This window comes from Hylobates moloch, unplaced genomic scaffold, assembly GCF_009828535.3.
Source record: "Hylobates moloch isolate HMO894 unplaced genomic scaffold, HMol_V3 SCAFFOLD_10, whole genome shotgun sequence".
Lineage (NCBI taxonomy): Eukaryota > Metazoa > Chordata > Mammalia > Primates > Hylobatidae > Hylobates > Hylobates moloch.
In genome coordinates this window covers 43,750,730-43,766,441 of record NW_026652285.1, presented here as the reverse complement: position 1 = coordinate 43,766,441, position 15,712 = coordinate 43,750,730, and the positions used below count along the sequence as shown (strand labels likewise).

Sequence of the window (15,712 nt, the reverse complement as noted above, 5' to 3'; positions counted from 1 at the left end):
GCCTGATGCTTCTCGTACCACTCCCGAAGCTGAGTCAATCGGTCTAATTCAATTAGGCCTTCAATAATGCCGGCCAATCCTAGTATTTATCTCTAGTCAATAGGCTCTCCTATTCCCTACAATCATTGTTCTAAATCTTTTATATTCTTTTCAAGTTTCAAACCACAGCCACTTCCTCTTATTCTTTTTATATATGTTAAATACTAATCTTTTGTTGGTTGTGTTACAGATACATTTTCTCAGTTTGGGGCTTGTTTTTTCACTTTTTTTGATGTACTTTGATAAATAGAAATTCTCAAATTTAATGTACAGTCACGCTTTACTTAACAATGGTGATACATCCTGAGCAATGTATCGTTAGGCTATTTCATTGTTGTGTGAACATCATAGTGTATTTCTTTTCTTTTTTTTTGAGACAGAGTCTTGCTCTGTCACCCAGGATGGAGTACAGTGGCATGATCTTGGCTCACTGCAACCTCCGCCTCCCGGATTCAAGCAATTCTCCTGCCTCAGCCTCCTAAGTAGCTTTTGGGAGCACCAGCCACCACACTCAGCTAATTTTTGTATTTTTAGTAGAGACAGGGTTTCACCATGTTGGCCAGGCTGGTCTCGAACTTCTGACCTCAGGTGATCTGCCCACCTCAGCCTCCCAGAGTGCTGAGAGTACAGGCGTGAGCCACCACACCCAGCCCATAGAGTGCATTTCTAAAAACCTAGACAACATAGCCTACTACACACCTAGGTTCTATGGTATAGCCTATTTGTCCCTAGGCTACAAACTTGAATGGCATATTACAGTTCTGAATACTGTGGGCAATTGTAACACAATGGTAGGTATCTGTGTATCTAAACATATCTAAAGATAAAAAGGTACAATAAAAATACAATATTATAATCTTATGGCACCACTGTCACATACGCAATGCATCATTGACTGAAACATCGTTATGCAGCCCATGACTGTAGTTAAATGTATCAGCCTTTATTATGTTTTGTGCCTTCTGCCTCTTGTTTAATAAACTCTTCTTTACCCAAATATCAAAAAAGATATTCTATATATTCAACTAAAATGTGTCTAGTTTCACCTTCCACATTAAATCTGTAACCCATCTATAACTGATTTTTTTTGTATATGATATGAAGTGAGGATCCATGTGGGTGACTAACTGACATTACATCATTTATTGAATGGTCCATCCTTATGTGGCATAATGCCAGCTCTTTCATAAAGCAGGTTTCCACCTATACATGAGCCTTTCTGGCTTCCCTACTTGTCTAGTCCTGCCTGGTGCCCTACTTTTCTAATCAGTGTAACTTTATAATAAGCCCTGATGTAAGATAAGGCAAGTCACACTCCTTATGACACTTCTCCAGAGTTGCCAACTATTTTAGCCCTTTGCTCTTAGAGGTAAATTTTAAACTCAGCCTTTCAGGTTGCATGTACATGTGCATGTGCACACACACACACACACACACACACGCACACATTGTTGAGATGTGGATTGAAATTGCATTGAATTTAACGATTCATTCTCCTCATGCTCAACAGAAGACTCCTCCTTAAAGGAAATCAAAGGGCATAAATGTAAGCTCCTCTGCTTTCTTCTCCTTTATCCCAGTGTGACTATATCTTGAGCCATGCCTTTTTTTTCTGTGTAGTATCAGAGGAAGTAGTGCCCCTCTTCTTCTCTACAGTCATTCTCTGAACAGGCAACACATCCCATCACTTTGCATTTCCTCCATGATTTTTTCTCCAGAAAATGTACATTTCTTGGACAGTAACTGTATTACTCCCTCTACACTGAGTTTTACTTCTGTCTTTTCTACCTTCCTAAAATTTCAAGGACATTGTACTTTTCTGCTAGTCCTTCAACTTTTCTTTTTCTTCTCCTCTTTTCCTTATGCTTCTCATTACTTTCATCCATAAATGTGGACATTATCTGAGACTTCTTTGTTCTCAGTCCTTTTGTTCTTTGTGTCATTTTTTGGAGAAGTAATTTTAAGTCTCCTATCGTGGGAGATTGTGTCAATTCCTCTTTAAAATTCTGTCAAATTTTTGCTTTATATATTTTGAGATGATGTTGTTTGGCTTATAAGTTTTTAGACTAGCTATATTTCCTGGTGAAATATTTTTCTATCATTATTCAGTGACTTTATTTATTCCTGACAATGCTATGTCTTGCATTTCAGTTCATCTGATATTAATCCACTTACATCAACTTCTTTTAGTTCATACTTTCCCAATATAGGAAATTTTCATGCCTTTTCTTCTTTTATTTTTAGCTTTTCTGCACCCTGTATGTTAGATGAGTTTCTTAAAAATTATATATAGCTTTTGTTTTTAATATCATATTAGATGCTCTATTTTTAAGTGGTAAATTAGTCTAATTGCATTTATTCTGTGCTTATTACCCTGTATACATTTTAAATTTCGTTCATTTGTTCAGTAAGATAGTCTCAGTTGCTAAGTCTCATTTATGTATTTTGTTATAATACCTTTTTTTTTTCTTGGTACTATCATACATCTCCTGTTAGCTTTACCAACAACCTCATTGGAGATTATTCACAAAACTATTTCTGGCCCTAACCTTGCTCTTTCGATCTCTCCAACCATAATTACAGCTTGCGGTTAGATGTCTCACCTGGTTGTCCCATCATTACTTCAAGTTCTACACGTCCAGAAACAAAATCAGCCTATCCAACATCCTCCAGTGCTTCCCAGCCCTACCTCTCCACCATGTTTCCCCTTCCAATTCTCGTTTCATTTTCTCAATCTTGAAAGCTTCAGTTCCCCTATCCTCATTGCACCGCCACCAGTCAGTTGTGGCCAAGTTATTCTGAGTTTCTTTCAGCAGCATCTCTCACATCTGCCTGCTCTACTTTGATTCCAGTGCCATCATCCTCATTCTGAACCTCAGTTTTCTTCCCAGGGCCATTACTATGTGTTCCTACCTAGTCCCAGAAAGGAAACCTTGTTGTCCATCCTCCAAGCTATTCCACACACTCCTCCAAGCTTGATGCTTGAGGCCCAGGCCTGACTTGTTAACTTCTTTGCTCAGATAGTTTCAAGGACTTGCTTTTGCTACTGACAAGTGTCCAAACTATTTAATGTGGCTTTGAGGCCCTCCACAGTCTGAATGCAGTCTGGATGAATCCCCACACTTCCATTACTTCTTTTTACCACCCTGTTTCCCAGCCAATAATTTAGGCTTTCCAAACTCCCATACTTTCTTTCATCTGGGAAAAGATTCTCTTCTGCTGCTATTTCCACTTGCACGATCACATGAAACTGCGAGCATCCAGCTATGACATCTCACAACTGCTTACTCTGATTTTCAACAGAAAAATGCATAGTACAATCTTACAGTACAGCCTAGTAGCCTAGGTCTAAGCTGCGTGTTGGTGAAAGATGTTATATATCATTTCTTCTGTAGGGACCCTGACATTATTTATGATGTGCATAACCTCTGCTAGAATTAGTTGGTTATTACAACCCAGATTAAATAGTAATTATTTTAAATGAGATACATGCAGTGACTGTCAAGAAAGAGAAAGGGAGAGAGATTTCAATAATTAGCCATTGAATCTACATCTGGGTCAAATGGACTTTATCCATTATGCTTTTCTTACACAAATGAAATATTCATATGCCAGACTTCTTTTTCCATAAAGGTGAAATGTTAGCTCATATTTAATTATGTTAAAAGACAAAAATTAAATAAAGCATGAATAACTTTATACTAATTTGTTGCCTTCTCCAGGATGACTTCATTTTAGTACTACTTATTTATGAAATATAAGAAATAATCTGATTTTTATTCTTCTTATCTCAGAACCTAGAGCACATTTCAGTTTTCTGACTTTATTACTACACAGTTTTTGGTAAATTGCTTTAACAGTTTTAATAAGTGGGATGTTATTTACTATTTCTTAACTCTGCCCTATAGTTTCCAAAATAAGATAGTAGTCCAATGGCTTATTGTGGATTTGTGCTAGTTATTGAGTGTTTATTGGTGCACTCATGGCCTGAATGTAAAAAGAAAAAAAAATAGCTTTCTAATCATAATTTATGTGGTAAAATTACTTTAACATCTTAATTTCTGGACTATATCTTGGGGGTTTTTGTAATGTACTTCACAGACTTTATAGTATGGTAACATGGGCTTCCTGCTTCCCTACAGCTGGTTCTCATTTGCAATAATGATTCTAAAATCAAGAAGCAAACATTGCAACTAGAGTACTAAGTCTGTTTATCCAGTACATCAATTCAGGATACACAGGAATGAAAATAAACCAACTTTTGTCTGGACACAGTGGCTCATGCCCATAGTCCCAGGACATTGGGAGGCTGAGAAGTGTGGATCACTTGATCCCAGGAGTTTGAGACCAGCTTGGGCAACATAGCAAAACCCTATCTCTACAAAAAAAATACAGAAATAAACTGGTTGTGTTGGCATGCAACGGGAGTTCTAGCTAAATCTCCTAAGCCTAGGAGTTTGAGGCTGCAGTGAGCTGAGATCATACCACTGCACTCCAGCCCAGGGGACAGAGCAAGACCCTGTCTCAAAAAAATAAAAAACAAAATAAACTAATTTTTTCTTGACCATCGTCAGTCAAGTCTCCAGGGACCATTGTTTTAGTCTGTTCCAGCTGCTATAATGAAATACCATAAACTGGGTAGTTTATAAACAACAGAGATTTATTGTTCACAGTTCTGGAGGCTGGACAGTCCAAGATCAAGACTCTGGCAGATTCAGTATCTGGTTAGGGCCCACTTTCTCATAGATGGTACATTCTTGATGCATCTTCGTGTGGTGGAGGGGGCAAGCAAGCTTTCTCAGGCCTTTTTCATAAGGGCACTAATCCCATTCATCAGGGCAAAGACCTCAGGACCTAATCACTTCTCAAAGGCCCCACCTCCTAATACCATCATCTTGGTGATTAAGAGTCAACATATGAATTTGAAGGAGACACGAATATTCAAATCCTAGCAATCACATATCCACCAGTTGACATGGAGAAGAAGTACCTTGAGGAGAGTTAGAAGAGACTTGGCATCTACCTTTATTTAGAACGTAATAGACATACAACATGAGAAGCTAAACTTAAGGGCTAGGTCACTGTTGTACCCTGGCAGCTATGGCTCTAATACTTCATTATCACCACATTCTCTCTGGGCAGGGCAGCATAAGGCAAGCAAAAGCCAAGGAAGTACAAATTGTGCTAATGGAATAAATGGAAGCAAAGATATTAGGCCATCACTTTTGCAACCTTTTTAGTAAATTTTCTATAGCATTTGAGGCTGTCGACTTCCTCTTTCTTCTAAAGTTACTTTCCTGTGAATTTCATGTTAGACTCTCAATTTTCTATTTCTTTAACACTTCTGTTACCATTCATTTTCTTTTTCCACTGTTAGATCCTCTTCTTCCTCACCACTCTAAAAACAAATGTTTAACTATGATCAATTATTGGCTCTTTTCCCTTTCATTCACTATTGTGACTTCAATTACCATTTTAATCAAGACAATTCCCAAATGCACAAATATCTAGCCTTGCTTTCCCCTGGCTCCTGCATTTCCAAATTCCACTCTCACGCATACCCTCATTCTTCCTTGCCTAGATTATTGCTATTCCCTATGAACTTGGTTGCCTAGTCCAATATCCCCATAACGATGCATCCTACACACATTCCGGGGTTGGCGAACTTTTCTGTAAAGTGGCAGATAGTAAATATTTCAAGTTTGCATACCAGATACAGTCTCTGTCACATACTGTTCTTTGTTTGCTTTCTTGTTTTTCAACAACCCTTTAAAATGTAAAAATCAATTCTCAGGTTACTGGTCACAGAAAAACAGAGCATAAAACAAATTTGACCCACAGGCAGTGGTTTGCTGGCCCCTTGCCATAGAAATTCCTGATAGCCCTTGTTGAAGCACAGAGCCAATCATATCACTCTTTTGAATGTAAAGTAGAATGTTTTGACTGCAGTTTCAGCCCAAAATTCCATTGCTTCTTTATGGATTCATCATGCTAACCAAACAGATCTCCTTACAGTCATTTTTAAATTTTCTATTTCCCTGATATTGTTCAAGCTTAGAGCACTCTCTTTAGTCACATTCAATTGCCAAACCTATGCACATGTCTGCATTTGCATGTGCGCACACACACACACACACACACACACCTGGAATCCATTTACCTCCTTTATTTGTAACTCTCTTGTGCTTGTCATGTATGCTTTATTTATGTATATCTCTAACTTGCCGTGTGAGCTCTTAAGAGCAGAATCTGTCTGATTCATTATTCTATGTTTCTCCTGCACTCACTCTTGCCTAGTTGTGCTTAATATCATAGCATATACATAGCAGACACTCAATAAATCTTTAACAAATAAGTGAGTGAATGAATGAATTCAGATATATATACATTAATGGGGCTGATACATATTCAGTGTCTATAAATTTTGTTAAAATCTCTACTAACACAGAGGCACAGCTCCTTAGGGAGTCATAAATTTGGTTTATGGGCTTGGATTTGATTCAGGCCCATCCACTTAAATTGTGCAACCCACGGGAAGCAATCTAATGTGGCAATTGTAACCAAGTACTAGAAGCAGACAAACCTGGATTCCAACTCTGCCTTCATCACTCAAGTAGCTTAACCTGCATTGAGCCCTGGGATCCTCAGCTTTAAAATAGAGTGATAATTCCCGTGTGTTCTAGAATCTGTCACACTAGGGGCTTCCTCCTTTTGGTCGAAACAATGGTTTGATTTTTTTTTTTACCCCAATGTGATAAATATAGATATACCAAAAGATTTTGATCCAAGGGTTGCACATGCCCCGTATCCCCTACCAAATGCAAGGCCAAGATGTATCCCAATGTTACATGGCTTCCCATTCTCTGCAGGCCCTCAGGCTCCAGAGCTGACAACTTTCCCTTAGACACTGGAGAAGATAGCAGAGGGCTATTGTCTGTGCCTTACAGATAAGTCTCTGGAGGCCAACTCCACTACCTTCCAGTGCAAGGAGATTTATTATGTTTATGAGAGTATTTTTGAAGCTGATGTTGGCATCCAATTACAACTCTCTTTCCACATTTAGGAAACTGAAGGCCAACTCTCTACCTACCCCTTAATAGACTCATAAAAACCAAGCAAGCATGATTTTTAAATAAGTTTCATCTCTCTCTCTCTCTCTTTTTTGTTTTTGTTTTTCAAATGGGCATCCTGTCTGTATCTGAGAAAGGAACAAAAAGTCGATGTTTCTTGCTTAGAAAAATGGTAGTCTCTTACTACCATAAGCAGGAGATGGTCAGTGTTACTTGTCAGGTCAGGGTGTCAGGACCACATAGGATTCACTTCTCAGAATTGTCAGTACCCAACACCCTGTTGCTGGGAGAGCTAAGTATTTAACTCTTATGTGTAAAGAATGTTGGCACAGTGTGTGGCTCCTAGGAAGCACTCAGTAATTGTTAACTGTAACTACAATTATTCTACATGTAACTACAGGGAGTCATTAGATTATAAATACAGATGTTTCTTGTTCCTCTCATATTTTATCCAGTCTTAGTTAAAATTGTCAGTAGGGCATACTTTGATTTCAGGACTTTTGATTTCATCTTCAGGTTCCATCTTCCCTTCTTGATCATTTTAGTGGACAGGGTACAATTAAGAGGAAGCATATATAACTTCCCAGGTGATAAGAAAGAAGCAAGCCACTGCCTTCCCTGTTTAACACCAATGACCAAACAAGCTCAATTGGCCTGCTTATAGTCATAAGAGGAATCAAGCCTTTTATAGATGGGAAGGGACTTTTTTACACCAAATGGCTGAAAGTCATAGAGTCATGCATCAAGTTTAGAAAAGCTTTTTCTCCAACATAATGTTTGGGGAGAAATTGAAATGTTCTTTGAGATAGATACTGAATTGTACCAAAACTCCTTTTAAATGTTATCCGAATATCATCTTAACATAATTTAAGTCCAAACATTTTAAATAAAATAGTGGAAAGAAGATAAAGAGGAAGAATTTTTCAACTCAAAATGTTTTCCATGTGAGTTTTCAACATACAGTGGGTTACTGATAAATTTTTGAGGTTCTGAAATGCTTTTAAATTATTAGAATATCATTATTTTAGAAATAAGGGTGATGCAGGCTTTATAGTCAATTTGCCTGATTCAAATCCCAGATCTGCCATTTAATATACAATATTGGGCAAGTTATTTAACCTCCATATGTCTTAGTTTTCACCTCCAGAAAATTTAGATAATAATACCAATATTATGTCATTAATTATAAGGATTAAATGAGTTAACATATACAAAGAACATAATAAGCACTCAATAAATATGTGTATTATAACAATGGTGATGATGTCTATATAGCACTTTATGTTTAGCAAAGATCATTTTCATATTATCTTGTTTGATACAAAAATCAACCTTGCTGAGGTTGGTATTAGTATCTCCATTTTACAGAGAGAAATCAAGACTCAAAGACAGTAAGTGACAAGTTCAAGTTTGTTTAGTTAGTGGCAACTTTGTACTTAAGCCAAGAGCGTCTTTCTGCAAATCCTAGGCTCTTTCTACCTTTTTTCATCTGGTTCAATATTCTAATTATCAAATGTGATCAAGTTAAAATGACTGTTAAGTAGGAGCCCATTTTCTCTTTCATTCCCAGAACAATCTGAATGAATATTAAACTGTGAGATTCACATGGAAAGAAAAGACTATCTTGTTGGCTGATATTCTTGGAATACCTTCTGCCCCTATGTACCAGTCATTATATTTACAAGGAAAATGTAGGCACAGTGTCCAGACCACCCTGTAGTCTCACAAAATATTCATCGCCATGAAAAACAAATATCAAGAAAATGTAATTTACACAATTCCTTTCCGAAACAGCCAATAATAATAATAATAACACCTTTCATCTACTGAAGTATGATAATGCTTATAGTGTATAAAGCTCTGTTCCATTCCTTGTGTCATTTGAGCTGCATGACAATGGGACAAGAATTATGCTAGCTCATCAGAACAACGAAACAGATTTGGGAAGACTATAGAAATGAAGAGCAAATACCCATTTGATTTTCTTTTTCTTTTCTTTATTTATTTATTTTTTGTTTTTGAGACAGAGATTTTGCTCTTGTCACCCAGGCTGGGGTGCGGTGGCATGATCTCAGCTCACTGCCACCTCTGCTTCCCAGGTTCAAGTGATTCTTCTGCCTCAGCCTGCCAAGTAGCTGGAATTACAGGCACCCGCCACCATGCCCAGCTAATTTTTGTATTTTCAGTAGAGACGGGGTTTCACCATGTTGTCCAGGCTGGTCTCAAACTCCTGACCTCAGGTGATCCACCCACCTCGGCCTCCCAAAGAGCTGGGATTACGTGAGCCACTGTGTCCGGCCCCATTTGATTTTCAATCCCACTATCCAAGCCTCAAATTCTCTCTCATAACCAATGAACACACATAGAATTTTAATACCTCTGGCCTTTTTCAGCCATGTTCCTCAAAAAATATTGGTAGATTAGAGGCAATGGAAAAATATAACTACTCTCTTTTACTGAGAAAAATTAATAAAAGTAATACAATCGATTAAATAAGAATACTATTGTATTATTTTATTCCTTTTAATAGCTTACTTACTAAATGATTTACATGACAATTGGTAGTTTGAGTTCTAACTCTAGGAAGGTCTTCCTAGAGACTGGAGGCGTACATCTCACACCTACTCTGCATTTCCACTCTGCATCCCTAGGCAGAATCTCACCATGCCTGCCTAAACTACCCATCCCTGGCTGACCTCAGCGCCCTCTAGTCTCTCCATTCCAGTTGAAACAGGGCAGCTGGATGACTCCCATTAAGGAGCAACTCTCATAATGTAACCTCCCACCCAATCAGAAACCCACATTACCCTCACTGTGCTTCCCAAGGCAAGGAATGGCTATCACTAATTGCATAGGAGATCATTTTAGGTGGAATGTAAATCCATCTTTTTGTTTTCCGAGATATGTTTTCATTTGCTTATATATGAAATAATTATAATAAAACACAAAGCCAAGGGTATTAGACCTAAATAAATAAAAGTTTTAAAGGGGAATTAATTTGAAGAAAAATTTCTACTTGTAGTGTTGGTGTATCAATATGGCAAAAAGGTGAAGATTATACAAGCATGATTGTAGGTTGGAATATACTAGCCTTCAGAATTAAGTTTCAGTTCCTTAGCCAGACATTCAAGACCCTCCGTGATCCAGACTTAGTCTATCCTTCCAGCCACAACTCGAAGTACTACTTGTACTCTAGTCTAACCAAATGTACTTTTTGAAAAATCTGTGAATATCCCACCTATGTGACTTTGTTCATAGTGCTCTCTGTGTCAAAATGTCCTCTCCCTATAATTCTCCATCTCTATCCACCCTCCAGACAAAGTGTGAAGGGTGCCTCATTGATGATCTCTTCCCAGAAATCCACAATGAAAAATAGTTTCTCTCAAAGGAATTGGCGATTGATTGAGTGTGGTGGCTAAGGAAAGATAGTGGTCAAGAATGATAGTTCCACTGAGCAATACAGGGAAGCCCAGGAATGGAACTTCATTTAGCAAGAAGATTATAATACATGTATGAAATGACTACAACTGATAAAGCCTCATCATGTCTGTTATTTCTCAGATTTGATCATCAAAATAACCTCTCATGGTAGGCAGGGCAACTGTTACTATGTATGTGTTATTTGTGGTGACCTCAAACTCAAAGATGCTGTGAGATTTGTCTAAGTCTACACAGCTCCAGACAGCAAAACTAGAACACAAGCCTTAACCTTCCTTAAATTAATAGTAATAATAATTGCTTTATTTTTCTAATTGTGAAAATGTTTTAAGGGAAGGATAGAGAGAGATTTGTTAAAGGATACAAAATCACAGTTAGGTAGGGGGAATAAGTTCTAGTGTTCTATACCACTGGAGGATAACTGGTTAATAATATATAGTTTCAAACAGCTAGAAGGAGGACATTGAATGTTCCCAACACAGAGCAATGATAAATATTTGATGTGATGGATATGCTAATTACCCTGATCTGATCACTATACGTTATATAGATCAAAACATCGTTATGTATCCCATAAATATGTACAGTTATATATCCATTTAAAAAAATAAAAATATTTTCATTGTAGAAATATAGGAAATAAATAAACACATGAGAAAGGTAAATAATCATGATTATAACTTTGGTGCATTTTCCATTTTTTCTATACTAATTTGTATATAATTGAGATATTGTTTACATATATGTTTATATCCTGAATTTTTCACTTAATAATAATATAATTATGTAATTATGTAATTAAGTGAAAATTATAATTTTCACTTAATAAATACATAATTATGTTCCTGTGTCATTAAAATGTCTTAATGAACAAGTAATAGGTCATAACTTTTCAGAAATTTATTTATTTTAAAAAATTTAAAAAGCAAAAATACTTAAAAGGAAAGTCAGGTGCAGGCTTGAGCCACATATATTTTTGTTGTTGTTTTGTTTCTTATTTCAATAGGTTTTTGGGGGAACAGATGGTGTTTGGTTACATGAATATGTTCTTTAGTGGTGATTTGTGAGATTTTGGTGCACCCATCACCCGGGCAGTGTACACTGTATCCACTGTGTAGCCTTTTATCCTTCACCCCCTTCCCACCCTTTCCCCAAGTATCCAAAGTCCGTTGTATCATTCTTACGTTTTTGCATCCTCATAGCTTAGCTTCCACTTATGAGAGAGAATGTAAGACGTTTTGTTTTCCATTCCTGAGTTACTTCACTTAGAATAATGGTTTCCAATTCCATACAGGTTGCTATGAATGCCATTATTCTGTTCCTTTTTATGGCTGAGTAGCGTTCTGTGATATATATATATATACATACACCACAATTTCTTTATCCACTTGTTGATTGATGGACATTTGGGCTGGTTCCATATTTTCGCAATTGCAAATTGTGCTGCTAAAAAGATGCATGTGCAGGTATTTTTTTTGTATGATGACTTTTCATCTGGGTAGATACCCAGTAGTGCGATTGCTGGATCAAATGGTAGTTCTACTTTTAGTTCTTTAAGGAATATCCACCATGTTTTTCATAGTGGTTGTACTAGATTACATTTCCACTAACAGTGTTAAAAGTGTTGTTTTCACCACATCCCTGTCAAAATCTATTTCTTTTAATCTTTTGATTTTGGCCATTCTGGCAGGAGTGAGGTGGTATTGCATTGTGGTTTTGATTTGCATTTCCCTTGTAATTAGTGATGCTGAGCATTTTTTCATGTTTGTTGGCCATTTGTATATCTTCTTTTGAGAATTGTGTATTCATGTCCATAGTCCACTTTTTGATGGGATTATTTGCTTTTTCCTTGCTGATTTGTTTGAGTTCCTTGTAGATTCTGGATTTTAGTCCTTTGTCAGATGTTTAGCAAGATGGAGTTCGCTGATGACCCTGAGAAGTACAGTTTCAGTAGTGTTATGGAAACAAATCCTGAAGAGGCCATTCAACAGAAAATGAGACTGGAGAAAGTGGACACAGAATAGAACATGCTTTTGAGAAATTCTGCACTATAGGAAAAGAAAAACTAAGGGAAGAAGCTGAAGGAGAATAGACAGCAAGAGATGATATCACAACAACTCTTGTCCACAAAAAATATACCATGGTCTTCAATACTATTCTATCAGTGTTGGAAGACACAGGACTCTAGGGAATCTAAAATAGTGAAACCTGTAGAAGCAGACAGCACAGTGGTGGTTGTCAGGGCCTGCAGAGAGGGGGAAATGGTGAGTTGCTAGTCAACAGGAACTTATGCAAAATAAGTAAGTTATAGAGATCCATTGTACATTTGTCCTGTGGTTACCAATACTGTATTGTACAGTTAAAAGTCTGTTGAAAGGGTAGATCTCATGTTAAATTTGCTTATCATGCTTTTTTTAAAAAAAAGGAAGAAGAAGAAAGAGATTTCAGTAGCTATCTTCCTTCTCTTTTAAACCCAAAAGAAATGATATCAAAATATTTCTAGCCAATGGCCACTGAGGAATAAAGAGGCTTTGATAATAATAATGCTAAAAAGCTGCATATTAGGTATTAGGCAACATGTGTACATATGTATCTGTATCTATCTACCTACCTACATATCTGTCTTCCCCTTTCTCATTTAAATCTAAAAACCATTTTAAGAAGTAGGCACTATTGCCATCTTACTTTTCTAAATCTTAGAGAGGTTAAATAATTTGCCCAAAGGACACAGAAAGTTAAGAAGCAGCATCAAAATTTAAATCCAGCCTTGTTTGAATAAAAAGCTTGGATTCTTTCCATTTCTCTCTTCTAATGTGAGAAGGACACACTTTTAACTCTTCAGCCCAGAAATCTTACCTTCATATGATCTGATTAGACAGAATGCAATCTAGATGATCTCTAGTTCCCATCCAGCACATCTTTCTTGGATTCTGTGATTCATTTACATAGTAAGAGTTTTCTTTCATATTTCATATTAATTTCACATTTCTCAGTGAACAGTCATCTTGAAGTTGAGTATAGCTTTGATCCAGTTTATTTTTTCTATTGTGAAAGTAATATATACTAATTAGAAATATGCTTATTATAGAAAATTTTAAAACTATCAAAATATAAACAGAGGAAAAAGATCTTCCACAGCCCCACAAGCACCAATGACTTTTGCTGAATTTTCTTCTAAGGTATTTTTTTCTGTGTATAAGGTTTTAGGTTTATTTTACGTTGTTTTGAACACAGTGGTAATCATGTTGCATATATCTATACAGTGAAAGTTTTCACTTAGCAATAAAATATTTGCATTTTTTCATGCTATTTATAAACATATTTTTAAGGCTGAACCATTCATTATTTCATAGAGTCAGATCCCTCCCCACCACTGAAAACATTAGGCTGAGTTTTAAACTAGGAGGAAGTTACCAATAGCACCTAAGTCCTTTTAGCCATGGTTTTATAAAAGAGTAGGTATCTGGTTATAAAGATACCCAAGTCTGTGCTATTAATATATTTTTCTTCCATTTCTACTATAGTTCTCAAAACTTCTTTCTGCAGGATATCTACCTTGGCAAATATAAACTTCAAGGTTATCCTGGCATCAGTGTTATTACCCTATTAAGAACACTTGAGAAAAGTTCATATTGATTAGCATACCACTCCCACGTCTGCCTAACAAAAGCCTTACTAAATATTAAAGTTGAATATGAATGCTGTACATGGACATCTACTACAGACTGAATAATATTGTAGCATTTGAATGGAAGCAATTGTTAAATACCATAATACAGAAATGACCATTAGTGCTTGCCCTTCCCACTCATGAATTTTATATAATACAATTTCTTTAAGGTCCAGACATTTTACTGGGCAATTTTAGTGAGTGTCCTAGGCTCTTAGGCACCATGGAGTTTGACCTTACTCAAAGCCTACTGCAGAAGTTTTGTCCCCTGAATACACAGTCCATGTGAAAGAGCCACAGGAGAAGAAGTCATTGTATGACAAAAAGAAATATGAAGACCCAGCCTGTACTTGACATTTGTGATGAATGCAGCCTTTCAATGATGAACTCCTGCCAGCCCCACTTCAATTTGAATTTGCATTCTCCATTAATGTGGTTATAATGCTGGCCCTGGTCAAAGTCCCATCGTAAGTCTCCTGTTTCCTGGGTATAATACAAACAGCAAGGTCACATACATGCCAGCTGTTGACTAACAAAACAGTGAATTATTATTGAAGCAGTCTTGGGCCACTGTACAGAGTATTCTTTACATGCAACAAAAGCTATGTTTGGGACAATGTCAGAAATCAATTAGAACCACCAAAGATAATCTTTCATTCCCTCTCTCATACAAGCTCTATTTCACTTTGTCTTTCTTTTCCTTTTGAATTGTTTTGCAAGCAGTATTACCAATAAATCTATATCTGATCAGAAGTGGTTCATTTTGTAAAATATTATTGAAATCAAATTATTGATAAATAAGCATCTTTTTATTGTTTGAACTGTTGGTACCTAGAGAAATGGTATCTTCTTGACTGCTTTGCCTCTCATTAGTATTTACATTTTTTAAATTTTTTTAATTACTTTTTCTATCATTTGGGAGCAAGAAATATAGCCCTTGGATTTTGTTGGAGCCAAAATACTATACTGGGAAATATAAAGAAAAGCTTGTTTTTACAGGAGAAGACACACTCTCTAGCCCAAAGCCTAATTTTAAGCAGTTTATAGCCCCCATAACTAGCATTTATTCTGCATGGAAAGATATTTGAGGAAGAGGGCAACTACTGGGGGAATGAAAGATTTACAGTAGCAGTTGTTGGAATAACTGGACCTCAGCCTGTCCAACATTCTCCCAGATTTATAACACAAAATTACTGTATCAGAATGAGACTCCAGGGAGCTAAAACAACCAATTGACTAGCTGTTCTGCTTCCTGTTAAGGCTGAGCTAGGTTTGTCTCCTTCTGGACCCTAAAACATTCAAAACTAGGCCAAGTTTTTAAGCCCCTGGAGGAAATTGCCTGCTTATTATCATTTCATCATTTTGGCATTATAAAAAAGCAAACACAGGGAAGTTATTTGCATAAAACAAGACAAAACAATTAGTCTTATGCTCCTGTTTCTACTATCAGCTCTTAATACCTCAGGGTAAATTTTCATTTATATTAAATGTTAAC

General features: G+C 36.6%; 1 protein-coding gene and 1 long non-coding RNA gene across 11 annotated transcripts in view; one reads left to right on the top strand and one right to left on the bottom strand.

The window, feature by feature from the left end:
* The window catches only part of TRPM3 (transient receptor potential cation channel subfamily M member 3), a 563,637-nt gene that overhangs the window by 382,242 nt on the left and 165,683 nt on the right, over positions 1–15,712 (top strand). The window lies entirely within an intron of this gene.
* The window catches only part of LOC116475144 (uncharacterized), a 34,264-nt gene continuing 30,271 nt past the window's right edge, over positions 11,720–15,712 (bottom strand). Inside the window, exons 3-4 of the long non-coding RNA XR_004249833.2 lie at positions 13,404–13,589; positions 11,720–12,479 (exon numbers count right to left, since the gene is read on the bottom strand). This is a non-coding gene — a long non-coding RNA (uncharacterized LOC116475144). The remainder of the gene's footprint in view (positions 12,480–13,403; positions 13,590–15,712) is intronic.